The sequence below is a fragment of the Rhinolophus hipposideros genome, assembly GCF_964194185.1.
Source record: "Rhinolophus hipposideros genome assembly, chromosome: 11".
NCBI classification, from domain to species: Eukaryota; Metazoa; Chordata; class Mammalia; order Chiroptera; family Rhinolophidae; genus Rhinolophus; species Rhinolophus hipposideros.
In genome coordinates this window covers 19,041,836-19,069,093 of record NC_138057.1, presented here as the reverse complement: position 1 = coordinate 19,069,093, position 27,258 = coordinate 19,041,836, and the positions used below count along the sequence as shown (strand labels likewise).

Genomic DNA, 27,258 nt, shown 5'->3' with positions numbered 1-27,258 from the left:
AAATTACTTTGCCTATTTACATATAACAAACTTTGGAAATCAAGTGATTGCATTTAATTTAGAGAGACCTATATGATAAACTCTCCTTCACTACAGTTCCACGAAAGTTTATTCTGCCAATGAATGTGCAGGTTTTGATATTCCAAATATAAAACTCCATAACTCTCATATTTCTCTAAGAAAAAGTTGCAGACCTTATTGTCCATGTATAAAATATGCCTATCTCTGAATGAATGCTATGCTGTTCTTTAAATTTTGTTAGTACTTATTTCAGTTTATATTTGTCATATATATAATCTATAAGCCAAATTCTATTCAAACAGACATATAGTATGAAATAAACTAAACATTAAATACATGTACATGTGTAAGAATTTACATAGCCATAAATTTTTAACAATAAGATAGTTTCTCTAGGATTATTAAGAATACTAAGGAAATAACACTTTAATGAGCAATTAAGTGGTAACTAGTTTTTTTATCCAATACTCTAGTGGTTAGATGACAAGGGATGTTCTGTTATTTTTAGTAAGTCCAATTTTACACTGTTTGCTTTTATATCTAAAAATATGTGAATGTATAAAGAAAAACATTTTGGGTATATGGCTTTTCAAAATATGATAAGCTATGTAATTATGACAAAATGAATAGTATTATTCTTTACTGAATAAAAAGATTCATTCTGATTACTAAGATATTTATAAGTCTAATCCTTAGCTTCTCTAAGAAAATAAAAGGAAGTCTATAGTATTACAATCATGAATAGAAAAAAACTTCAATTTCTTTAATATGTATTTCAGCAATTTCTGGGCAGATAAAATATGTCTAAATACTTTGAAGTCAGAGGGAAGGGGTATCTTTTTTCTACCTTAAAGAACTCTGGGGGGGAAAGGGGCATGGAAATGCATATACAGACTCTATTATACAATGAGGTATTATAAAATCATACCTCCTCTTTTATAAACATGTTCTCTAATTTTTCATTAACGAGATTAAAGCATGCTATATGCAAATTAGTGATCTAAAACTAACAAGGTTTTCCTGAATTCTTCTGTACACTGAAACCCTTTATGTCTTTTACTCATATCATCCACTCCTTTTGTTACCTTGTATAATATCCTAGAAGCTATCTTTCCTATGAAGTTACTGCTCATGGTAAATAAACTTTACATACTGCTGGCCTTTAAATCCAAGAAATACAGCAAGCAAAGAAATCCTCCTCACCTTATTTAAAAGAAAACAGAGTAGCCCTCAGGAAAAGAGAAGTGCCCCAAAGTTCATGTTTGTCGGCAAGGAGTTGAGAGCTGTTAAGAATGATCCTCTTGAAAAGAAAGAAGTCTCCTTAGGCACCCACATGTATATTTAGATTAGATTGGCAGTTTAAATGACAGCAAACACATGGTCATGATTTCTCAATTGCTCATTCATCCAACACACACACACACACACACACAAGCTAATCAGAAGCAAACATCCACCTCAAACTGTTTGAGAAACTAGCTTCTTCCATCTGATCCTACTGTATGTGTGGTAAGCATACATTCTGCTAGAGAGATCAGATGTCAAACACTAAGCTATCTCTCCTAGTATACCAGATCTTGAATCACACTGCTGTAGTATTCCAGAACATTTCCCCAAAGTCAGTCTGATTTATCAGCTGAAGTCAGTTGAATAAACTTCCTGCTCTATCTAGCCTGCAGAGTTTTATGAAGCACATTGTAAAGAAATGACCAAGTAAAGGTTCCAGGATCGGTTTGACTTATAAGTATTTTAACCGTAAGACCTGTGTCTTAGGAATATTTTAACTGTAAAACCTGCCCATCCTGTCAGTAATAGCATACACTCCATAAACAGGGCAAAGTCGCTACAGAGGGTCACATGTTCTTGTGCAAATAAAGAGTAGCGGAGTTAAGAGATACCAAACATGAACTTTAAGCTCCTATTCATTACTGGGGCTCCAGTAACATTTTCCAGTAAACAAGAAAAAACAGAGAACACAGAGGGCACTATTTGGAAGCCACTATGGACAGCTGCTGTGTTGTATGTATCTTTATATGTACATATGTGTTATATATATGCACATATCATGAGATTCATATATACATTAAGATGTAATAGTGAGATGCAGAAAGCCAAATGCGCTACAATAGAGGAAAAGTTTATAAAAAAGGCAAAAAACTTAAAATAAGTATATTTTACCTGTGAGATGAATTTTGCACTAAATCAAAATGTCAAATACTTTGAAAACTCAAGATTACTATGAGGGTAAAAGTGGAAATAATGGAATAATAAAATGATTCAGAACCCATGTTTTGGAAACATCAGACCTGGTTTAAATTCTGATTCCACCACTTTCTAGCTGTGTGACCTTAGCCAAGTAACATTATCTCTTCAGGTCTCAGATTCTCCATCTTTCAAGTGGGAAAATGGAATTAATACCAGCAATCATTCATATAGTTACTATGAGAATTAGATAATGCAAGTAAAGTATTTAGGACAAAGCATGGAATGAACGATGACTAAATAATTAGGTACTATTATCATCAATAAGAATAACCATGAAAGTATGATATAAGAAAAGTCATGCTTGAGTCCATTTGGTTTGTTCACCCTTTTTCCCTATGACAGTCTTCCCTAAAATATATTTGACATTTCAAGAAAAAAGGCCATGACCTTTAGACTGATCCAAAATTTCTTTTCCCTCAAACCTCTCTTGGAGCAGGAAGCTGATAAAATGCCTTGGTCAATGCCTCATATATAAGACATTCTAGAAAAGACTTCTATAGAAACAGAATACACAGAGAATAAAATTAAAAAGTAATAGTTAATCTAAGTACAAATCATCTACAGGCAAGAAGTGCCTGGTCAAGTAATAATTAAGAATTCACAGAAAAAAAAGAAAGTGGAATTCATGTAGGGCATCCCCCTCACTGAGCCCCAAAATCTTTTCCTCCTATGGAAAAATGTGGGCCCCAAGAGTCTCAAGAAAAAGATCCACTTAAAGAAAATACTAATACCATAATACTGTTCTTGACATTTCATCTCAATTTTACAGACATATATACTTCTGTCATATGTTAACTTGTCTTAGTAGTAAAAAGACAAAAAACAGATGAATTCTGCTGGCTTAATGGCAGAAATATGTGTCCTGTGGTTTTTGCTACTTTACAAAAGTATTACAAAGGAATTCAGATGTGGGGTGAAACCTCAAACTTAATTGAAACTCCTTTATGTTGTCTGACAAATTAACATTGTAAGTAGACTTTATTATGAAACATCTGCTCGTGTGGTACCATCAATGTCAAATTATTTCCCTTTTTTCTTTAAAAACCACAATCACTACATGCAGTTCCTACACGCCTAGAAAGAGGTTTTGTTATACAGTAAGTCCTCACTTAACGTCATCAATAGGTCCTGTGACTTTTATCGAAACAACATATAACCAACCAATTTTACCATAGGCTAATTATATAAACAGGATTTAAGTTCTTACAGCATCTCATTAACATTATAACAAAATAATGTTGAATGAAACGACACTATTGGAGGACCTGCTGAATACTGAACAAAGTAAATTTGATGTACTTGAGAAATAAGATTTCCAATGTTCATGCTATTCAAAAACTTGTTTTTAATGTTTGTCTCTTCCTATTATTAAAATTTAATATATCCTAACACAATTATCATCAATCAGATGCAGGTGTTGGATAATTACATTAGGATCAACACTACAGGCAAATTAAGATTTCTTCCCATGTGATGGAGTTCTGATAAATATCAATTCCTTGGTTTACTGAATCCTGAAGATCAAAAGGCCCTGCATATGGCACTAATAAATCAAATAGAGTCATCAAATCTCCAGTCTGTTTTCTTTGGCTAAAACTGCAAAGTTTTACTCACAGAGCCTTATCTACTCCTAAAAATTCTCTGCCAAACCAAATTTAGCTCACCAAGAGGACAGAAAATACAGCACTCCCCAGCTGCACCCTCCTGGGGCTTTTGAAGTTCAGGGATACTACTGTGTGGTGGTCTAGAATATCTGGTCTTTTCTTCTCCCTTGCTTTCTTAGATCTCATTATCAACTAAAAATTCACCCAGAAGGTAAAAATGCTATCTTTAGATTTAAACTGGAGAGCTACAAAATACTTTTATTTATTAATGAAACCTATCATGAATAGAGGCACTAAATAAAAATCTCTGTTATTAACACATACACAACAAAAATTTTAAAATAATTATAAAAATTTTCCTCTTTCTACTTAAATATCAATAAGAATTCCTGATGTTGGGAATTCTACTAAGGTACTTATAGTTTAAATAATCACTTTCTGATAAAATGACCCGAAACTGTGTGATGGCAGTATTACTTGAAAGAAAGGGGACTTGGAAAAGATAATATAAGCAGGATGAAAGCCCAGGGAAAATTCCACTATCTTTCAATTGGTTTCTCTAAAGAGAATATCCTGATGGATAAACCATTCTGTTCCATGATATTTCCAATCTTTAAGGAAATGTACAAATGAGTGAGGGATCATGTGTTTTACTTTTTCTTTATAAAGCAATTCTGTACTTTTCAAAAAATTTTACATAATTATGGTGGAAATACAGAAAGAAAAATAACAAAATATATTTTCTTGGCTCAACTGAGACCACCCTAAAGCAGTAAGAAATACTTTTTCGTATTCAAAAGGAATTCTAAAAGAGCTTCCAGTCAAGATGGCAGAGTAGGTATATGCTATGCTCAGCTCCTCCCATGACCACCTCAAAATTACAACTAAACTACAGAACAACCATCATTGAGAATGCCTGAGGACTTGCTGAACACGCGTCCTATAATTAAATATATACAGAAGAAGCAACATTGGTAGGAGGGGGAGAGACATGGAATGGGCTGGTCCAAAAAATGGGAGAGATATCTCAGTTGCAGAGGTACCCTGAGCAATGAAGGGTCCCAGCCCCACACCATGCTCTCCAGCCCAAGGTTCCGTTACCATTAAGAGAAGTCCCCACAATTTCTGGCTGTGAAAACCAGAGAAGACTATAGATGAGTGGGCTGCTGGAGTCCCAGGTGCTGCTCTTAAAGGGCCCACATATGGACTTACTTGCTGATAGTCACTCACTCTGACTTCCAGCACTGGGGCAGCAGCTCAAAAGGCACCAGGGACATTTGGGGAGGAATTGAACTGTCTGGTTGCAGGGCAAGGGCTGGAGGGGCAGCTTTCTCCCAGAGAGAAGTGCTGGCAGAGGCCATTGTTGCTTTGTTGAGCCCTTCCTCATCCTGGCATTCAGACACAGGTGGCCACGATATCTGAGTCTCCATCAACCTGGCTAACACTGTTCAACCCACCCTGGTGATTCCCTGAGACTCCTGTCCCACCCAACTTTTGGGCCCACCCAAGCTGCTTCCAGTGGCTTTTCAATAAAAATGGCTTGTCTTGACTCATGCTGCAAACTTTCCTAAAATCTCTCAAAACTCCCAAATAAGCAGCATCAGGCTTTGGTGTGCCCCATGCCTCTTGTTATGGGGCCCCAAGCTAGTAATTAGTAGCAGCCTCAGTTCACAGTTTAGTCTCTTCCAGGCACCTCCAAGCCCAACACAAGTGGCAACCATCAGCAGATCACCATGTAGCTAAGTGGTCCTGGGCAAGGCACAGGCAGAGGCTGAACTTGGCCTGCACCAGAGCCTCTCCCAAAAGGCCCCAGAACCAACACACCTAATAGCAGGCTTCAGACCACACTAGAGTACCACATAAGTGGACTCTACTAAAACCGGGAGACATAGCAACTCTACCTAATACATAAGAACAAAAGCAGGAAGGCAGCCAAAATGAGGAGACAAAGAAACATGTCCCAAACAAAAGAACAGAACAAAACTCCAGATAAAGAACTAAACAAAACACTGGGTATAAGGATGCTCAATGATCTCAGTGAGAAATTCAACAGAGATAGGAAACATAAAAAAGGAGATAGAAAATATATAAAAGAACCAATCAAAAATGAAGACTACATTAGAGGGAATCAACAGTAGATTAGATGAAGCAGAGGACTGAATCAGTGATTTGGGAGATAAGGTATCAGAAAACACACAATCAGAACAGCAAAAAGAAAAAAAATTTCAAAAAAATGAGTATAGTTTAAGGGGCCTCTCGGTCAATATCAAGCATAGCAACATTCACATCATAGAGGTACCAGAAGGAGAGAAGAAAGAGCAAGTAATTGAAAAACCTATTGGAAGAAATAATGATGGAAATCTTTCATAACCTGGCAAAGGAAATAGCCCTATGAGTCCAAGAAGAGCAGAGGGTCCCAAACAAGATGAATCCAAAGTGGCTCATATCAAGACACATTATAATTAAAACGCCAAAGGTTAAAGACAAAAAGAGAATCTTAAAACAGCAAGAGAAAAGCAGTTAGTTACCTACCAGGGAGTTCTCATTAAGACTGTCAGCTGATTTCTCAACAGAAACTTTGCAGGCCAGAAGGGACTGGCATAAAATACTCAAAGTGATGAAAAGCAAGGACCTACAACCAAGATTACTCTGCCCAGCAAAGTTATCATTTAGGATCAAAGGACAGATAAAGAGCTTCCCAGACAAGAAAAAAACTGAAGACATTCATCACCTCCAAACCAGTATAACAAGGAATGTTAAAGTGACTTCTTTAAGAAAAAAAAGACAAAAAATATGAATATTAAAATAGTACATATACTATCATATCTACCATAATACATATCTATCAACAATTACTTTCAATGTAAGTGGATCAAATGCTTTAATCAAAAGACCTAGGGTGGCTGAATGGATACAACCCTTACATATGGTGACTACAAGAGACTCACTTCAGATCAAAAGACATACACAGATTGAAAGTAAAGGGATAGAAAAAGATATTTCATGAAAATTGAAATGAAAAAAAAAATCTGGGGTAGCAATATTTATATCAGACAAAATAAACTTTAAAACAAAGGCTACAACAAGAGACAAAGAAGGACCAAATAATTCCACATCTGGGTATTTATCTGAAGAAACCCAAAATGCTAATTCAAAAATACATATGCATTCATATATCCATTGCAATATTATTTACAATAGCCAAGATAGGAAAGTAACCTAAGTGTCCATCAATAGATGAATGGATAAAGAAGTGGTACATATACACAATGGAATATTACTCAGCCATACAAAAGAATGAAATCTTGCCATCTGCAACATGGATGGCCCAAAGGGTATTATGCTAAGTGAAATAAGTTAGACAAATACCATATCGTTTTACTTATATGTGGAAGCTAAAAAACAAAATAAACAAACAAAGATGAAACAAACTCATAGATACAGAGTATATTTTGATGGTTGCCAGTTGGGAGGTTGGAGAGAATGGGTGAAAAGTGGGAAAAGATTAAATAAAGCACAAATTGGCAGTTATAAAATAGTCATGAGGATGTAAAGTATAGTATAGGGAATACAGTCAATAATGTTGTAATAACTATGGATGGTGCCGAGTGGGTACTAGATTTACTGGGGTGATCACTTCATAAGTTATATAAATATCTAATCACTATGATATACACCTGAAACTAATATAATATTGCATGTCAAGTGTAACTGAAAAACAATTTTTAAAAAAGGAATTCAGAAAGATTTAATAATTTGCCCTGATAAACTGTAATCTCCGCTAAGAATTTTTGCTCAGTATCCAATTTCTCAGCCTTGGCAGTATTGATATTTTGGACTTATGAGGCCTGTCTTGTGCATTGCAGGACGTTTGGCATCATCTCTGGCATCTACCCACTCAATGCCAGGAGCACCCGCCACACATACACAGGCCCAGGTCATGACCATTAAAAATGTCTCCAAACATTGCAAAGTAGCAAAGAGAAGGGAGGGTAGGGAAAACAATTACCCCATGTTGAGAACCAGTATTCTAGGTTAATGCTTTCTTTAAAAGTCACCTATAGGAGTTTCACATAACCATGTACCAGTAATTGGCACAGCATTCCATTTCAATAAAGTTCTAATTGTGAGACCACCATGAAATAACACTTAGTCTAACCAAGTGCCATTTCAATGCTTTCTGGTATTGATGCAAAGATTCATTTTAGAAGAAACTAGAATTGCTGCCTTCTGAGATATTTGCATCCAGTCTCTCCCTATAAGTGGCCTGTCACTCCACTTTCTGATAGGATACCACTGCAGTCCCTTAGGTTGAAACCAATTACCAATTCTAGTTGGCTCTGACATTTTTGTATTCCATACATAGAACAAGTACAGATGTGTGCTTGGTGAACAGGGTCCCAAAAAGCACCATGTGAAGACACATACTTTACATAATGTTATCTGAAATGAGAAAGTTTGAAGTTAGAGTAAGAGTGGGGAGAAGGATAATTTAAATATCAATCTGGTCAGCAGTCCCAAGGCTGCTCCCTCCAAAGCCAATAAAACCAAAGTCTCGTAAGGTAACTTCTGAAATTTGTGTGGTTTTTCTTCTTAGCTATAGCTTTGCTAAAGAAAGATCAAGAAGGAGTTGGTCTGGTTCCTGTCATCAAGATTTGTTTAGAGGCTAAATCACCAGAGTAAGGAAACTTGCAGGAGTGGATAAAGCCTATTAATAGAAGCTTTCAGCTGCCACAGACATCACTGGAGGTGACAGACGCCATTCCATGGATGCCCCAAGCTCTATTCTAAAGATGTTCTGGAATGATACAGCCAAGAGAATATATAACCACAGTGAATATTCCAGACCTCAGAGAATTCCCTGTAAGAAATACCAACTGCCTTTTATGACTATTAATTTTGGCCACGCTGCTCTTATGGTGATAGCAATGGTATTTTCACTCACGAGGTATGTGGTTTTTAGCTCCTTTAAGACACTCTTGTCCTATGGCAACTAAACAGTTCTGTCCCCTGAAAGAGCAATGCTCTGACCTTGTTGTCCAACTTTCTCAGAGTTACGGTGGAAGACAGAACTGTGATATATTACCGTGAAGAGTGAGTTTTCATGCCAGTCATGTTTGTGAATGTGTACAAATAAAAAGTCTCATCAATAAAATGAATTACTCTTTACCAGATAAACAGCAAGTTCCTGTGACACAGCAATATCTTAGAAAAGGCAACTGGGAAAAAAGTTACAAACGTAGAATTCCAAAGCCACTACAAACTCCTACAGGAAGGCTATCCAAAGGTCACTCATGTAGGAAGACCAAGTCATTGTTTCAAAAGTTCAAGTATTTAAAAATGGGTAAGTTTTACCTATATGTACAAATATACAATAATATTACATTTTTTGAAACAAAAACATAGGACCCTGTATACTTAATGCCTATAAACATGACTGAAAGAACAAAAATAATAATAGAAAACGCAACAGTAAATTGGGCAAAAGACTTGGGCAAACATAACAACCTACGTGACACTCATGAACATAGAGTGTAAGTCACATACACAAACAGCTACATTGTATATGATCTTATTTACATAAAATTTAAAAACAGGCAAAACCAATGTTTGCTCAGGGTAGTGGTTACCTCTGAAATGAGGGGACATGACGGGAGTGATGGGAGGTTCTAGGGTGCTAAGAGAGTTCTATGCCTTTTGTGGGGGGGCATTACTGAGGCATAACTGACAAATAAAATTAAGATATTCGAAGTGTACATTATGATGACCCAATACACATACACATTTGTATGTATATATGATGAAAATATTCCCATACTATTTCTTTTTTTTTTATTGGGGAAAGGGGAACAGGACTTTTATTGGGGAACAGTGTGTACTTCCAGGACTTTTATTTTTCAAGTCAAGTTGTTGTCCTTTCAATCTTAGGTGTGGAGGGCGCAGCTCAGCTCCAGGTCCAGCTGCCGTTGCCCTTGCTAGTTGCAGGGGGCGCAGCCCACCATCCCTTGTGGGAGTCGAACCAGCAACCTTGTGGTTGAGAGGACGCACTCCAACCAAGTGAGCCATCTGGGAGCTCAGTGGCAGCTCAGCTCAAGGTGCTGTGTTCAATCTTAGTTGCAGGGGGCGCTGCCCACCATTCCTTGCGGGACTCTAGGAATTGAACTGGCAGCCTTGTGGTTGAGAGCCCACTGGCCCATGTGGGAATCGAACCGGCAGCCTTCGGAGTTAGGAGCACGGAACTCAAACTGCCTGAGCCACCAGGCCAGCCCTCCCATACTATTTCTTATTTTTATTCTACTGCATCATTTTACCAGCTGCCTAATATACAGAGGGTGCCAAAAAAATGTATACACATTTTAAGAAAGGAAAAAACTTTTAAAATTGTAATAGTTGATATATACTGACAACAAAAGATAAACACAAGTCACGTTTCACTTCTGCAAGTAGAAGAGGTGCTCAAAGTGGTTACCATCAGTGTCCAGACACTTCTGATTACGGCGAACTACTGCTTGAGCAACGTTGACCAGTGTCCTCTTATATATATATATATTTTTGGCACTTACAGTATATAAATATTGTGATTTATTCAACAGTTAGATATTGGATAAAGACTTTCAAAATGTCAGACATTATGCTAGATTTTGGGAATAAATGGTAAACAGGATAGATTTCTTACAAAAGAAAGAAAAGAAATAGAAAATCTGAACAGACACCTCACCAAAAAAGATAATATATGACAAATAAGTATGTGACAAGATGCTCAACATCATTTAACATCAGGGAATTTCAAGTTAAAACAAATTAACATATTAAAACAACTACAGATACCACTGTACACCTATTGAAATGGCTACAGTTTTTAAAAACTGACAGTACTAAATGCTGATGAGGAGGTGGAGCAACAGGCACTCTCACTCATTGATGGTGGGAATGCAAAACGATACAGCCACTTTGGAAGACAGTTTGGTAGTTTCTTACAAGGCTAAATATTGTCTCATCAGACAATCCAGCAATCCTACTCCTAGAATTTATCCAATTGATTTGAAAACTATGTCCATACAAAACCTGCACATGAACATTTATAGCAGCTTTATTCATCATCAGTAAAAACTAGAAGCAACCAAAATGTCCTTCAGTAGATGAACGGATAAACTATGGTATGTCTATATAATAGAATATTATTCAGCAATAAAAAGAAATGAGTTATCAAGCCACAAAACACCTGAAGGAACCCTAATGCATATTACGAAATGAAGGAACCCAGTCTAAAAAGACTACACATTGTACGATTCCAATTACATGGCATTCTGGAAATATAAAATAAAATCAGTAAGTTTTAGATATTTGGAAGTTCAAGTTCTGTAAATAGAAATATAGGACTGGCTCATGGTGGAGGAGGTGGGATTGTAATGTCACAATTGCCCAAAATATCTAACCAAATAAAGTAAGCATGTGTTCTTTAAGTTTAAATTGACATTTATGAAGATCAATGTTTTCTAACCTAGAAGAAATTTCCTACAGAAGAATTTTTAACCAAATTGCTTCTTGTATAAACCTCAAAACAAAAAAGTAAATCAGAAAATTTGTATTTGACTTCTTCTTTTGAATACTTATTCTAATAAATAACAAAACTGAACAATCAGCTAAAAAGTAAAATCAAAGGTTGATGAAGATGGTAGAATTTTTTTTAAAGAAAGATTTCCCCCTCCCCCCAAAAAGACTCTCCCATTAAAGAGCAATGATAATAATGTGTTAAAAACAAACTTCAAATTTAAAAGATTTCCATATTTTTCTAAATAGGTCTATTATACAAGAATTATCTCCACCAGCAATACAGATATGGATGGGGGCTTATAGTTTACTTTGTTTTTTTTTTTTAAACAAAAACAAAGAGACTCTCTAAATGACTGACCCGATGGGACATCCACTGGTGAGAAAAATTACCCATTGCCTTGAAATTCTATCAAAATTCTCCAAACTTTTTCAAGATGCTCAGAGTTAAGGAGAAATTTAAAAAATTACACCATTAAGAATGTCAGGGATTCTGAATAATGCTATAGAATCAGAAGGTAATGTTTCATCAACAACACGTTAGGTAAAATTAGCAGCACTATTCCCAACAGCCAAAAGTGAAAGCAATCCAATACCCATCAACTGATGAAAAGATAAACAAAATGTAGTATATTCATAACAATGGAGTATTATTCATCCATAAATTTCTGGTACATGCTCAAAACAGATGAGCCTGGAAAATATGCTAGGTGAAAGAAGCCAATCACAACAGACCCATATTATGTGATTCCATTGATATGAATTGTCCAAAATAGGCAAATCCATAGACAGAAAGATTAGTGAGTGTCTAGGGCTGGAGAAGATGAGGGAATCGAAAGGGGATAACTAAAAGGTAGGAGGTTTAATTTAAGGGCAATGAAAATATTCTAAAATTGTGTAACAGCTGCACAACTCTGTGAATATACTAAAAACATTTGATTGTTCATTTCAAATGGGTGAGTTGTAGGTATGTGAATTGTATCTCAATAAAGTTGTTAGAATTATACTGTATATTCACAATTGCTCATTCATTTTTTTCCTTTTCTTACTCTGCAAGTGAAGCATTTTAATTCAATCCCTATTTTTTTGTTTTAAAGATTTTATTGGGGAAGGGGAACAGGACTTTTATTGGGGAACAGTGTGCACTTCCAGGACTTTTTTCCAAGTCAAGTTGCTGTCCTTTCAATCTTAGTTGTGGAGGGTGCTGTTCAGCTTCAAGTTGTTGTCCTTTCAGTCTTAGTTGTGGAGGGCTCAGCTCAGCTCCAGGTCCAGTAGCCATTGCTAGTTGCAGGGGGCGCCACCCACCATCCCTTGCGGGACTCGAGGAATCGAACGGCAACCTTTTGGCTGAGAGCCCGCTGGCCCATGTGGGAATCCAACCGGCAGCCTTCGGAGTTAGGAGCACGGAGCACCAACCGCCAGAGCCACCGGGCCGGCCCAACAATTGTATGTTAATCTTTAAAAACATAGGTATTGATTGGGGCCTGCCCGGTGGCTCAGGTGGTTGGAGCTCCCTGCTCCTAACGCCGAAGGCTGGCCTGTTCTATTCCCATATGGGCCACTAGGCTCTCAACCACAAGGTTGCCAGTTAGAATCCCGCAAGGGATGGTGGGCTCCTCCCCTTGCAACTAACAATGGCAACTGGACCTAGAGCTGAATTGTGCCCTCCACAACTAAGACTGAAAGGACAACAACTTGGAAAAAGTCCTGGAAGTACACACTGTTCCCCAAAAAGTCCTGTTCACCTTCTCCAATAAAATCTTAAAAAAAAAAAAAAAGAATTTAAAATACAATTGTTACGTATGCTTTGGGACATTTAGCCCATCAGATTATTATGGAGGTCCCTAAAATGGAAATGTTATAAGAATCAACCAAGAGAATTTCATGGTGAGTTTGGCAGTAATCTTTCCAATGAACTACAGATAAAATGTGAAACAATAGCCAAAAAAAACCCACAGTCGTAGATCTGACTGTGTTACGTTAAGAAGGATATAAATTAGTAAAATATGTTGAGAGGCAAAAGGTGGTAAGGTTAAACAGAGAACTGAAAAGATATTAATTTTTCTCCAAGTTTGTACACACAGATAGGGCTTTGAAAACAAAACTTAAAACCTCGTTACACAGACTAACTAAGGTCTTACTTACTGAGAAAGAAAAAGTAGCATTAAAGTAAAATGAAAATAGACATGTAAGTACACAAAGATACTTACAAATACTGATCCAAAAACAATCATGAGTTAATCCCTTTGTGAAAAACATATCAGTAAATGTTATACATACAGAAATGTTCCTTTTATTGACTGTTTTTACATGCCTACCATGTGTCTGGAAATGTGTTAGGACCCTGAGGAAACAGTGCTGGACAATCTAGATATGATCCGTGATACAGAGGCTTTACAGTTTAGCTTATGGTTTAATGTTTAATTTCCTTTTGTTTCAATATTTCACACTTACGAAGAACTGTAACAAACTGGCTACTACTCTTCAAACATTTAAAATCAAAGTTAGAAGTATGAATTAGCAGTCAAAGAAATAGTTTCCTTCCTACAATAGTAAGATGAATTAGATATTTCATAGGTTAAATTGAAGTATAACTTAAATGCAGCCAAGTACAAAAATCTAGGTGTATACCTCGATTAATTTTTACATATGTATACACTCATGTAACTACCACCAGACCAAGATATAGATTAGTTCCCCTGATTATGACTTTGGACAATGGTTTGCCAAGTGATGATACTGGATTCTTGCTTGGTCCTAGCAACAACGGCTAATTTCTAGGAAAGAGAAAAGTGGTAAGAGAAAGAAAAAAGGAAGCAGACATGACAAATGTCAAGTGGTAAATAAGAGACTTGACATGGAAGGAACTGTACTGATTCTCCCCACATTTATTTGGCAGAGAGGGTAGACAGTTTGAGGGAATTGTTACTAAGGCATGGAACTGAAGACAGCAAGCTAAATCTAAGAAGCAGCATAAAGTGAACCAGGGAGGATCAAAGAGAGACCTAAAACATGTGGAATTGCTGTCCCATTCCATCTATCCATCCATTTATTTATTTACTATTTCATGAGAAAACATGCCAGTTTATGAAAAGGATCCTATGTTTATATATCCCCTGACATACTTTCCATATCTACCTTTCTAAAATATAGTCATATGTTGCTGCAGATAAGCACTATTTCTATAAGCTACACTATTTTTCCAAAAACAAGGCAGGGTAAAAATATAAAATTCTCTGTCACTATCGAATATAGTCCTCTAAAGTTGAAATTAATCAAAGGAAGACAAGTACATAATAGATGTCCAATGAACAACTAGAAATTATGAATTTTTGTAAAAGTTAAGATTTTAGTATATACCTGGTCTAATGTTTTTCCAATTTTATTACACTCCTTGGATACACTATAGCCTGGGTACTATATAAACTTAAAAAACAACTAAAGAAAAAGACAAAATGATATGGAATTAAACAGGTGGTCTAAGGAGGGGTAGATCAATGGTGGCTTGCCACAAAAATTAGTGCACCGTGTGGGTGACAGGGAACCTCCCAGGACGAATATTGTGCAAGCTGCTCACCCGACGCCTCTCCCAAGCTGCTTTATCCTACCTCAGCTCCCTGAGTTTCCAAGAAGCCAAATCCACTGGTGAATCAGAACACTCTGAGAAACTTCGAGAACACTGTTTTAAAAAATAAAGATAATTCTTATGTCTCTTCCCAGTCTCCTTTCCTTAAATTATGCATGGTGGTTCCCAGACCCATCATGGGTCTCTTAGAGCTCCATTTCTAATTTGTCAGCATCTTTAAAATGTGGCACCAAACATAAGACCCAGGTGTAGTCGCCTGGGTGCATAAGGTAACAAAACTGGGATTTTCCATGATTGACATGCAATTTTTCTAATATAGTTTCAGATTAAACTCACTCATATAGCACTGATGATCCAACAAAATCTCCAAGATAATTCTCCCACCCCATGAAAACTCTCTCTGAAGTCCACCTCCCTTATCCTTCACTAATCAAAACAATTATTTGATTTCAAATGAAGGAACTTATATTTATGTTTGTTAAATTTCACTTTCTTGGGTTTAGCCGAGCATTTCTACTTGATGAGAATGTTTAACCACAATGCTGGGATAATACGAAATACACTATCCCTCCCATGTTTGGGTCACTGGTAAGCCTGTCTTCCATGTCTTTATGAAACTCACTGTAAAAATAACAAACAACACAGAAAAAATGCAAAGGTCTGTAGGACATCTCCACAAGAGATCTCTTTACTGACTGACATGGACTTTAAAAGCACTGGTCACCCAGTACAAATCCACCTATCTCAAGAATCACCCGGTTTTCATATCTCCTCCACCTTAACCTACTGTATTTTAAAAGACTGACGAGTCACTACATTCTCTAGTCAATCTAACAATAAGAAAATTAGATTAGTTAGGTATAATAATCTATTAGAACCTAGTGATAGCCACAATCCTTTTCAAATGCTCCTTTACTGCATATTTCAAATTCAGTTTTAGAGTTTTGTTAAGGAACAGCACAGGACTTACCAATCTAAGGATTCCCAGAATCTAAAAATTTGTGAAAACTACTCAGAAGATTGTGCTCACTTTGTTACTTTATGTTTACTGTTCCATTTCCAAGGCTAACTACTCATATTATTCATTGTAACACTGTCTCTAACAGTAGTATTATATCTTCAGTGGATTTGCTGCAAAGATTTCTCCTTGATTTAAAAATTATTCAATGATACAATTAAAAGGTCTAAATGTTTTAGGTTATTTACTAAGAAAAGGCCAATGAATGAAGCCTATAAATAAATATGTTCAGTGCCTTCCTTTACTCCCACAGCTGTGCCTGAAATAACTAGTTTTAATTGTTTGGCAAAAATAATGCTAATTGAAAAAGAAAAAAGTCATTATTGGCCTTCTGTAATAATTAGTTATTCTTTTTTTAAAAGTATCAATCACTTAACAGTAACCACTAAATATTCTTTCAAATCACAGAAAATTAGAGTAACAAGAAAAAATGATAACCCTAACTTGAAATATGCTTGTAACTGACATTATTGATGTTTAAATATACATAATAAATTGGTTCTGATTATTTGACACTATTTGAAAGCATTTCATCATTGATTAATCAGAGTTATCATTATGCAAAGCGTCACATCTAAAAAAGATTTGTAGTCATTTTAATTATCTTTAACAACAGCTCTACCAAATCATTCAGTGCCAGCATTCCTGCTTCTTTCCAGATGAGGAAAATGACTCATACACAGTTTGTAGAACTTTTTTACCAGTACAACACAGCATAGAGTTGTCTGGATCCCCACATAGGCTTCTGGTTGCAGGCTGAGACACCAAACACTGGGGACTTGCCCTCCACACCCACCCTGCCTTGCCAAAAAAAGGGGGAATGGGTTGAGGAAAGGTACCTCTTCAAGAATCAGAATGAAGGTTTTAGGTATTTACCACCTGTGGAGGCAAGGAGGCAGAGAAGCTCTTCCCAACCTGAACACAAAATAAGATGCCAGCTGTGCAAAACAAGAGGACGGTGAGCTGTTTAAAGAAATCCAGCTATGGTTCTTCCTACACAGAAATTGAGCCTATTGGTCACCTGGCCCTGAGTTAGAGAATTAACAATTCAAGGCCTTAGGGGAGGGAGGAGTAAGGACGGAAACTGAATGGTGATAATTTAACTCAGTACCCCTAATAGTCAAATTTGGAGTCCACTAAGAGGATGCCAGCTCCATGTCTAGGTACATAATTCTACCACCTGGAGGAAAGAACTACTCTACTCAGAATATGGAACCAGTTGTAACTTTCCTCTACCATTGCAAGATGAGACCTGCGCTGGGAGTTACCTTTATTGAGAAAGTGTTTCACATACATGGTATGATCAAATAATACAGTGAATGTTTAAATAAAAATTTATTACTGTAAAGGATACATTGCCATTAATCCCCCTCAGAATACTCCTCCTCACTTCAAACACACTTATCCCATCACTTTTGCAACTTTCTGAAGCAGTTCTGGAAGTCCTCTTTCGTGTCTTTAGTTGCGCTGTCTGGCTGCCTCGATGTCCCGAATCATTTAGACTTGGGGAAGAGCCAGAAGTCGCACAATGCCAGATCCAGTGAATAAGGTGGGTGAGGACACACTGTGATGTTTTTATTTGACAGAAATTGCCGTACCAGAAGCAATATGTGACATGGAGCATTGTCATGATGGAGGAAGATCTACAGTACACTTTATAACACACTTTCTCTCAACCGTAACTCACACCTGACTGACTGCACAGAACAAGTTGAAACTTGTCACACAGTTACTAAGGTTTGATGCGTCACTTCCCATATTGAGGATCCCTGCCTTTCCATTGGATGGCACTTGGCAGCAGCATTCACCATATTTGTTGACCGCAACACAAAGGCTCTGTGTCACATATCATTTCTGGTATGGCAATTTCTGTCAAATAAAATTTACGGTGTGTGCTCATCCATCTTATACACCGGATCTGGCACCGTGAGACTTCTGGCTCTTCCCCAAAGTCAAAATGACCATGAAAGGTAAACGTTTTGATCAATTCAGGACATCGAGGCAGCCATGACGGCGCAACTAAAGACATTCATGAAAGAGGACTTCCAGAACTGCTTCAGAAAGTGGCAAGAACGATGGGATAAGCGTGATTGAAGCAAGGGGGATTGTTTTGAAGGGGATTAATGGCAATGTGTCTTTTACTGTAACAATTTTTTTTTAATTTAAACATTCACCGTGCTTTTTTTAAAATCATACCTCATAGGCAATAAAATATAACAAACATGGAAAGTGTTTTTAATTTTTTAATCAGAAAAGATAAAACAAGGAATAAAATATCAGGGAAAGAATCTAGAGAAACAAGGTTTTCAGAGAAAAATAGATAAAAAGTCCTAGCCTATTTTGATTTTTTTTTTTTAATGGGCCCATTAAAGAAGCTGTACCCAAATTTTCTTCCAGGGTATGTGGGATTTCAGTCCAAGGTGACCCATGTGAGAGAAGGACAGGTGAAAGAAGATCCCACAAGAGTTATGAAAGGCCATAATCTCCCCAAGTTCATTGGTCACCACCTGTGAAGCTAATAGTTGGAGGAACCAAATCATAGTGTCTCCCAAGGCAACAGATGGATCCAATAAATGAGTCAGTGCCCTTCCCGGGATGCTGGGCATAAAACACTTTGGAAGGAGGGTGGTTAAGCAGTGCATCCTGCTGAAACAAACCTGACATCTGCTTAATCTTCTCCCTCGGACTCCAACACCATACTGGATATTTCAAATGGATAACAACATGAACGCTCCATGAGGACTTCTCTTTCATTATTATTATTTCAAATGCTAAATGTTATCTACTTAAGGATCTTATCTTGGCTCCATGCCCTGGCAGAAGGCAAGATTTTTCTGCTAATAACAGCCTGGAGGCTTTACAAGACCACAGGAGTTTTCAAAAATATTCCTACATATTCATAACAGTCAAATTAATAGATCTGATGCCAGATGTAAAGTGGCATTTTATGGGTAGCTTTAAAAGGTACTAATGGGGTAACTTTTAAAGCTACTTTAAAACATGCAGCTATGAATCGAATGCAAAACCGTGTTGCCTTTTGATTTTGATTTTCGCTATGTGTTCACCATTCTGTAATGAAATAACCAGACAAAACTTGGCATTTTTCTCATCTGGAAAGATATTTGGCATTCAGGAAAGAAATTTAGGTTAAACACCTTTTAACTGTAGTCTGAAACAATTAAAAGCTTTTCCTTTGACTTACTGACACGGTTCACAACCACACATAATGAAAGCAAAATAAATCTTTCCTGCATGGCACATTACATGCCCTTAGATGGATTAAAACATGCTAGCCAGATCTGCATTTTTATAGGGTTTCAGCTGCTCAACAGCCATCAAAAATAGTGACGGCTGAGCAGCAGGTAAACAGGTATAATCAGACCTCAAAGATACTGCGGGTTCGGTTTCAGACCACCAGAATCAAGTACCTCAAAAGAGAGAGTCTAATCTCTTTGCTGGTAGAAAGTCTTGCCTTTTCTTTGTAAAAATCACATCTATGTAGTACAATAAAGCGAAGCACAGTACAAGGAAGCATGCCCGTAAAGAAGAACCACCGCTAACTGTACTTCAGGATCTTCTGACCTTGAGGTCAGGACAGACATAGGCTTGTTGTCTGAAAAAGCAGAGTCCTCATCTTCAAAGTTCACAGTCTTAATCAGGAGACAAGATGAAGCAAACTGGACAAAAGTTAACTAGGACATATGAACAAAGCACCCACAATGGCAATTTCACATCAAAGCAGAATAAAATCCATCAGCTAGAAGAATAAAATGCTTACATAGAGCATGTTTTCAGGTTTTTTTGTTTGTTTGCTTGTTTGTTTTAGATGAAGTCATCTCTTTGACATCTTTTGTGCAGCATTTTAAAATTCGGGATGTCTTTTACACATATAACCCTAACAATCTGTGAAGTGGGCATTACCAGGTTCCTCATTTTATTTAAAAAGGCAGGTGGGGACTCGTTTAGAAATATTCAAATTCTATTAGCACTGACCGACTACCAACTATGTGCCAGATATGGTTTGCTACTCACCTGATTTACACAATTTGGGGAGATATTATTCATATTTCAGAGATTATAAAATTAAGACTCAAAGAGGTTAAGTATTTTGGCCCAGATCACAAAGCTAGTACAACTGTCAGACTCAGACCTTTTCCCCAGTTCTTAAGATTCTTTCTGGGACCCCATTTTCACTTGGTGTATAAAAATAAAAATACATGTTCTGTGTTTCACAGTAAAATGTGCATAATCTGCTTTCCTGAGCCCAACGCACTAGGGTGACAAGCAGATTCCCGTGTCCAGAGTACATTTTCATGAGCATATTAACGCTGAAGGGAAATGCTAGCAGGTCTGGCTACTGTCAAAGCTGACTGAACCTATAAACTTATCTAGAAAACAACACTGCAAGAGGTGAGATAAGAATAAGACCGTCATTGATAAAATGTAATAACAGGGTAGAGATAACAGGTCACTGTTGCTGGAGTAAGACTCATCCTAACTCAAGGATCTAAGAATAAAGTACCAGAATCATGGGTGAAGAGCATCACGATTTTTGGCTTGTGAACATCTGTCAGGTAGAAGATTCTAGAATTAGTTAAAAAGAAAAACAGAAAAAAACACGCCCGGCGCTCACATGCATGTGCACGCGAGCGCACACACACACACACACACACACACACACGTCCCTTAGATATTTTACCTGAAAATTTATAAATATACATCAATCAACCAATTTTTTTGATGTAGGGTAAAGGAGATTTCTTTTAATAAAGTCTGAAAAGTCTTTTACATAAATCACACTCAATGCATTACCTATGATCCCCATCTATAAGCAAGAAGCCAGAGACTTGCATAACTGTTAGAATGCAGAGTCCTTTTAGGTTTTTGTGCTTTTTTTCTCTTGGTGTCTTACATCTAATTTGAGAACAAATTCTTTTCCGGGACTCCGCCTCAGGTTTCAATTTAGCTTTCAAAAAACCAATTCCTTTTTGTGTATATTATTGGTTTATATAACAATTGATGTAATTACAAGTAAAACTGTAATTACAAGTAAAACTGACATATATGTTTGGGAACAACTACGCTGAATTCTTGGTGAATGTACCACTCAACCTGTGGGAGAAGGATGAGAATACCACCGACCTGGGCAACAGCAAATGTATTTCACAGGGGAATGGAGAGTCCTGGCATTAGGACGGGCCAGTTAGTTAGCTGAGCTTCTTTTGGTTGCAGACTCTGCAGGGCCTCATAAAGGCTGGATAGGGGATCCCCAGAACTGAAGATAGGAGGGAACCCATCAATTTTTAAATTTTAGGATACTTTAATAAGGTTTCAAAGTGCATGTGCTAGAGCGATGTTTTTCCTTAGGACAAGATAGTTGTGATAACATTTTCCTTTCCAAAATGATGGCTGCTGTCTTCAGTTCATTTTTTCTCTTAATAGAGTCAATCTCCCACTGTGATAAATTATATTTGGTTATAATTTTAGTTTTATAGTGTAATCATGACTCTTTTAAAATCACCGTTAGAAATGCTAGCAGCTTCTAATGAATATAATTAAATACACATTTGAGTATAATTAAATATATATTTGAAAACTGACCAATACAATTCTTTAGGGGAACTAAATGCATCCTCCACATTTGTTTCTCTCAGCATGAGTGTTACTGTTCAGTATAACTCTTATTTTTTAACAATGCTTGCCCCTTGTGGTTAGAAACTTAAATCTTTTGCAACTATTTTTTCATTCATTTTTCCACACATACAGTAAGCATTTTATTACATGGTTGCTGATACTCAAATGTGATGGTTTAATAAATATTTAACAACCAAATTAAGGTTATTAATTGAAAGCTAATCTGTCGTGATAATTATGCAGCCTGAGGAAATAGAAGGGGAAAAATGGTTCTTTTTATAGAGTATACAAGTGGTATTTTAGCAGTTCCAATAATTTCAAGAGCACATATAAACACTGGAAGAAATATAATCATATTTCATGATCGCAAAGACAGCAAAAACAAGGTGGTCGTATAACTTTCATGTTATCACGCCTCTGCACAGTCCCTATAGGAAACAGGGAGGCAGAAATTTCTTTCACTTCAACATCCTGTTATTGAAATTTCTCTGAACACTATTTGCTTTTTTAAAATACAGAAGCAAATGTTTTGGGATTTTTAGATTCTCACATCACTCTGCTGTCTCAATAAAAGATTAATTTGTGGTCCTTGCCTCTCCTTTGTTGTTTTTGTGGTTTAATACTCTTCATGGTAGACTTAGTTAAAAATTTTTTCGAGTCGTTTTGTGGGAGTTTTCGAGAGCTCCACACTCCTTGGCTAGCTTCCTGCAGTCTAACACAAAGGCAGGGCTACAGAGGCAGGTAAAGTGCAATCCGATGTACACAGAGTGCTTACTTTGGCCTACAATTTGTCCCAGGATTTTGTTCTATGAATTTATCTGTACAAGCGTGGCTCAAACCCTGAACTGTGTGCCTCTGAGAGCGCCAAGACTTGTGTTTATATGGTGAGCTCTCCCACTCCTTGGGGCCTATCTACTCTACCTCCATAAGGTGAGGGGCCAAAAATCACATTTCCAGATCATGCAGATATAATTATAGTTGAGGCTCCTCAATTAATTAATAAATTTGTTAGGAGAAGCCAACTATAAATACATATATATAAATATAAGTAAATCTTTGTACCATTTAATTCAACATTTGTTGAGCACCAATTAAGTGTCTGGCACAGTGCACAAAGTTGAGAAATCAAGTAATTAAGAAACTGTATCTTCCCTAAAAATATCCCACTGATCAGGAGCAAAACCCTTTAATATGCAAGAAGATGGGAGAATAACAACTATAATCAAATATACATAAACTGTTAATGGAGGGAGCATCAAGGAGGGAGAATGAGGGTCATTTCAGTGGGGGAGATTATTTAGAGGGCTTCAAAATAGAGGTGAAGTTAACCAGGTCTTAAAGGGTATTTCACTAGGGCATAAAATAGCATGGAATGGTCAAGGAACAGAGGATTGCTAATATTTTAAGATCACCAAAGTAAAAGGAGAACAAAGAAAAGATGACTGTGGAAAGATCATACTGAAGAAGTCTTAAAGCAATGCTTAAACAAAAATGAGCCATTGTTGAAGGATGCCAGAAAATCAAACTAGTTAAAAAAAAGGGGGGGGGGTGAAGAATCACGCAGCATGTTTTATTTTTCCCGTATAAACTGTACTACTCGTTAAACAAAAGGTAGAAGAGGAAGAGTTTCTCTTTATAGGTGAATTCTAGCTGATAAATGAAGAATGATGGAATAAAAATACCACCGATTTGCAACCCCTAATGAATCTATGCATAGAGGCACTGAGCACCAATGAGTGCTAAACTCACACACACAAAGATATAAACTTACGGGCCTCCTAATGACAGAAACAACTCTACCCATGAAATAGTCTTGTCCCAATCCAAAACAAAAACCTAACCTAAATCTGACCATGACTCTAATTTACAGAAAATACACCACAAAGATACTATCAGCAAAATCAAAACTGAGAAACTCTGTAAGACAAACAACCTGATATTTTTTCCTTGAACATTTATGTAAAAAAAGATGAGAACATATAAATCAAAAGAAATTTAAGACATTTTTACAAATTGCAAGATATGGACCTAATTTGGATCCTCATTCAAATTGCAAAAACAAAAACAAATTTATGCCATTTTGATTCTACTGGAAACTTGCCCAGATATTAAAAATATTGATATCTTAATATTGATATTAAAAATTATTAATTTGTTCAGATATGATAATGACACTTTAGTTTTTTTAAAAAAAGCCTTTATCATTTAGAGGTTCACATTGAAATATCTACACATGAAATAATGACATTTTGGATTTTATTAAAAAGTATATTGGGGGAAGAGTAGATGGTGCTACAGTTGAAACAAGATTGGCCATCAGTCAATAATTATCGAAGCTGAGCGACGGATAAATGAAGGATTCATTATGCTACTCTGCGTATTTTGTGTGATTTTAAATTCTCCACGATAAAAGACTACAACAACAAATAAAAAGCAATGCTAAAGAGAATCTGGTGTTTAGCTCACAGGCATCTGAGGTTTTGAAACAATGAAATGCTTTATAAAAATGGCAATATTAAAGATTCACATTTTGAAAATGATCCCTAGCACCATTTTAACTAGCTGTTTTATAGTCTTTACATATTTCCTTCCAAAATTTGTGGGTTAGATAGCTGTGCAGAGAAGGGCCTGGGAAAAAGAAGCGACAGGAGACAGGTACTAGATGACTGGCCAGGGAAAGATTATATAAAAGGAGACTGGCGATAGCCAACTTAAGGATGGTGGAGGAAGGTCAGCTGGCAAAGGAGACTGGTAGAGAGTGCGTAGAGAGACCAGGGTAGGTAGAATAAAGCCAAGGAATAAAACAGAACAGCAAATTAAAGGTGCCAGAAGGATAAAACCTAATGCTTAGAAGACGGTTTTGACATTAGAATCTGGAAGGCACTGGTGACCTTAACACCTGGTAGTGTTAAGAACAGTTGCCAAGAGCAAAAGCCAGACCACAGTGGGTTGAGGAAAAAGGGAGCTTTTGAGGTGTCTGTCAGTGAAGGGAAAAGAATGAAGAAACTGCAGTCTGAAGAGCATCAAGGTTAACCGGAAAGGTGGAGGAGGGTGTATGTGTAAGCAGCTAATGTTGGGTATGAACGATGCCTCAGTCTGTCCCTAGAGACTAATCTGAATAACTCAGGACACAGAGGCTGGTACCGAAGATGCTGGAGGCTAAGAGGGAGTAGAATTCAGGTTTTATCTGGTAAGAATATCAGCTTGTCCAAGTAAACGCTTTTACATTGGAGGTTTTTTAAGCTCTTTGTATGTTTGTACTATTAAGCAATATTAAGATTTTTGATTTCCCACATACCTAAATGTATCATTTTCTGTTTTGCTCAGTGATTTTTTTTTTCCTCTGAAATACATCAAGCCATGATTCTTCTGGTTGGTAATTTCCCAGAGACAATCAAGGAGGACCAGGCAACAAAATCTATCCAATTCTTCACCAATTAATCTCTGTAATATCCACTGAGACTTACACCCTACTATCACTTAGACAAGACGTGAAGCTTTATAGGTACGATTCTGCTGAAGACATGAAATGTATGGTTCATTCATTCAACAAAGGGGCACAAACTGAGATTCAGGGCCAAGAGGTGACACTGGTCTTATGTCTAATGGGCATAAATAACTCATCAGAAATCACTTTAAAATGTTCAAGTGGAGGAGAGTTTGGGAAGGGAGTGGGGGACATGTAACGGATTGTAAACTGCTCCAACTGGGAATTATAACAGCATACCAATTAGGGACCTGCATCCTAGGGCTTTTTGGGGGGCAATGAGAGCTCCACGATCTTGGGCAAGTTATGAAACTTGGCCTCAAGTTGTCCTCTGCAGAACGCAAGTTAAAGGAAGTTCCTGAAGTCTTTCTGCTTTAAATGTCCTATGATTTTCTCCATCGTGAAGTAAGTGCTGTATTAAAGACAGTTGCTCATAGCTTCTAAACTTCATCTTAAATCTTGAAAAGAGTACATAGTAAGCCTTGGAAGGTTTCCTAAAGATAAAGACAGACAACAGAACTATTAACATGATGAGGATAAGGAGATGGGCAGCACCTCCTTCCTGCAAACCTCAGTTTCCTTGGAGGAAACTAGGAGACTCACTGGTTTTATTATTACACAAAGCAAGGAGGAGGAGGCATGGCTTATCTTTAAAAGGGGGAGGACTTGCTGCAGGTCTCTGCAAGTTGCTAGTCAATGAAGGCAGGTTTGGTAAGCAAGAGAAGTGAGACTCTGACCCAAGACGATCAGATAAACTAGCACTTTCATAGAACCTATCACAAGATCAGCCACAGGTCTGATGTTCACCTTTAATTAAAACAACCCTAAAAAATAACGAGGAAGGGGAGAAACTGGAAATTACAATGAGCACTTTATAATACTGAAAATATATCACATCATCTTGAGTAGAATTTGTCAGACATAAACATTTTAAACCAGGGTGGACTTTTTGGAGAGACTCTGCTTTGATTCCCGAAGGTTAGGCCAAATGGAAAATGACATTTTAGAAACATGTGCAGGAATGAAAAACACACTGTGGCTGTGGATTATAAATCGCGAAATTCCTAGACAGCATCTTTGTGTCTCCATCTTTACAAGAACACCTACCAACATCAGGTCTTCACAGAATACAAGATGCTCATAAATTACCAAACAAAAACAGCAAGTCTTTGCCTATGTCATAATTAATAGCGTGGCGTGAACTAACACCCGAGTGGCAGTTTGTATCTACATACAATCTCATCACTAGTATTTAAATCCACATCTTACAGTTCACCACTAGTAAGCTGCACCTGTCTAGTCTTTTGATTCCAAGCATATGCTCTTGGACCATCTTCGGGACCACCCCTCCTAGGCCCAGGAAGATAATTTATTTGCCAGGTATGGCTACGTTCCAGGACAAGGAAGCGTACCTTCCTTCCTTCATGTCCTTCATGAGTACAACCTTTAGATAATGCAGTACAGTAGATGGTCGTTCTTACAGTAACACTGGCCACGCCCTTGCCTCCAGTGTGAAGTATATGCAAGGCAGTTCATTGGTAAACAAGTGCAATTGGACAGACCCTAAGATACCACGCTTTTCAAGACATTCTGCTTCCTAGAAAATGATACTGTGGCATAAGAAGCATGAGTTAATCTGCATTTTTAATATAACAGCCATGTCTCCTTACACCCGTAATTCCTAGAAAAGTATCCAAGTATCGGGACCATATTTTACATCCTATTCTCTTCCTTTCACTGAACTGTGGTACCATTACCATCACTGAACTGTGGTATCATTACCAAAGGAAGCCAGATGGTGAGAAAAGTAATGCTGCTAATTCGATTTTTCTTGAAAAGGTTTAATCAGTAGCCCAGTGGTTTTAATTTGATGTGATTTCTCTGTCAAGGAGGTTTAATCAGTGGTACAGTACAAAAACGCCCGGGCTTTGGCGTTGGTCAGACCTGGATTCAAATTGCGGCTCTGCCACTTCCACATCTGTAAGATGAGAACAAAAGCTGTCTCACACACTGCATGGATTACGTAAGAGGACACAGAGTGAATGTCTCCACACAATCCTAGCACGGAATAGAGTTCAATAAGGCTTCCGTC

General features: G+C 37.1%; 1 protein-coding gene across 5 annotated transcripts in view; it reads right to left on the bottom strand.

The window, feature by feature from the left end:
- Positions 1–27,258, bottom strand: part of MLLT3 (MLLT3 super elongation complex subunit) — a 261,994-nt gene that overhangs the window by 36,713 nt on the left and 198,023 nt on the right. The window contains exon 1 of one of the 5 annotated variants that reach the window (XM_081065564.1): positions 1,225–1,527. The exons of 3 other annotated variants lie outside the window; for them this stretch is intronic. The gene's annotated coding sequence lies outside the window, so the exon portion shown is untranslated. Of the gene's footprint in view, positions 1–1,224; positions 1,528–27,258 lie in introns of those variants that run through there. One more of the 5 variants, XM_081065565.1, reaches the window with a different exon arrangement.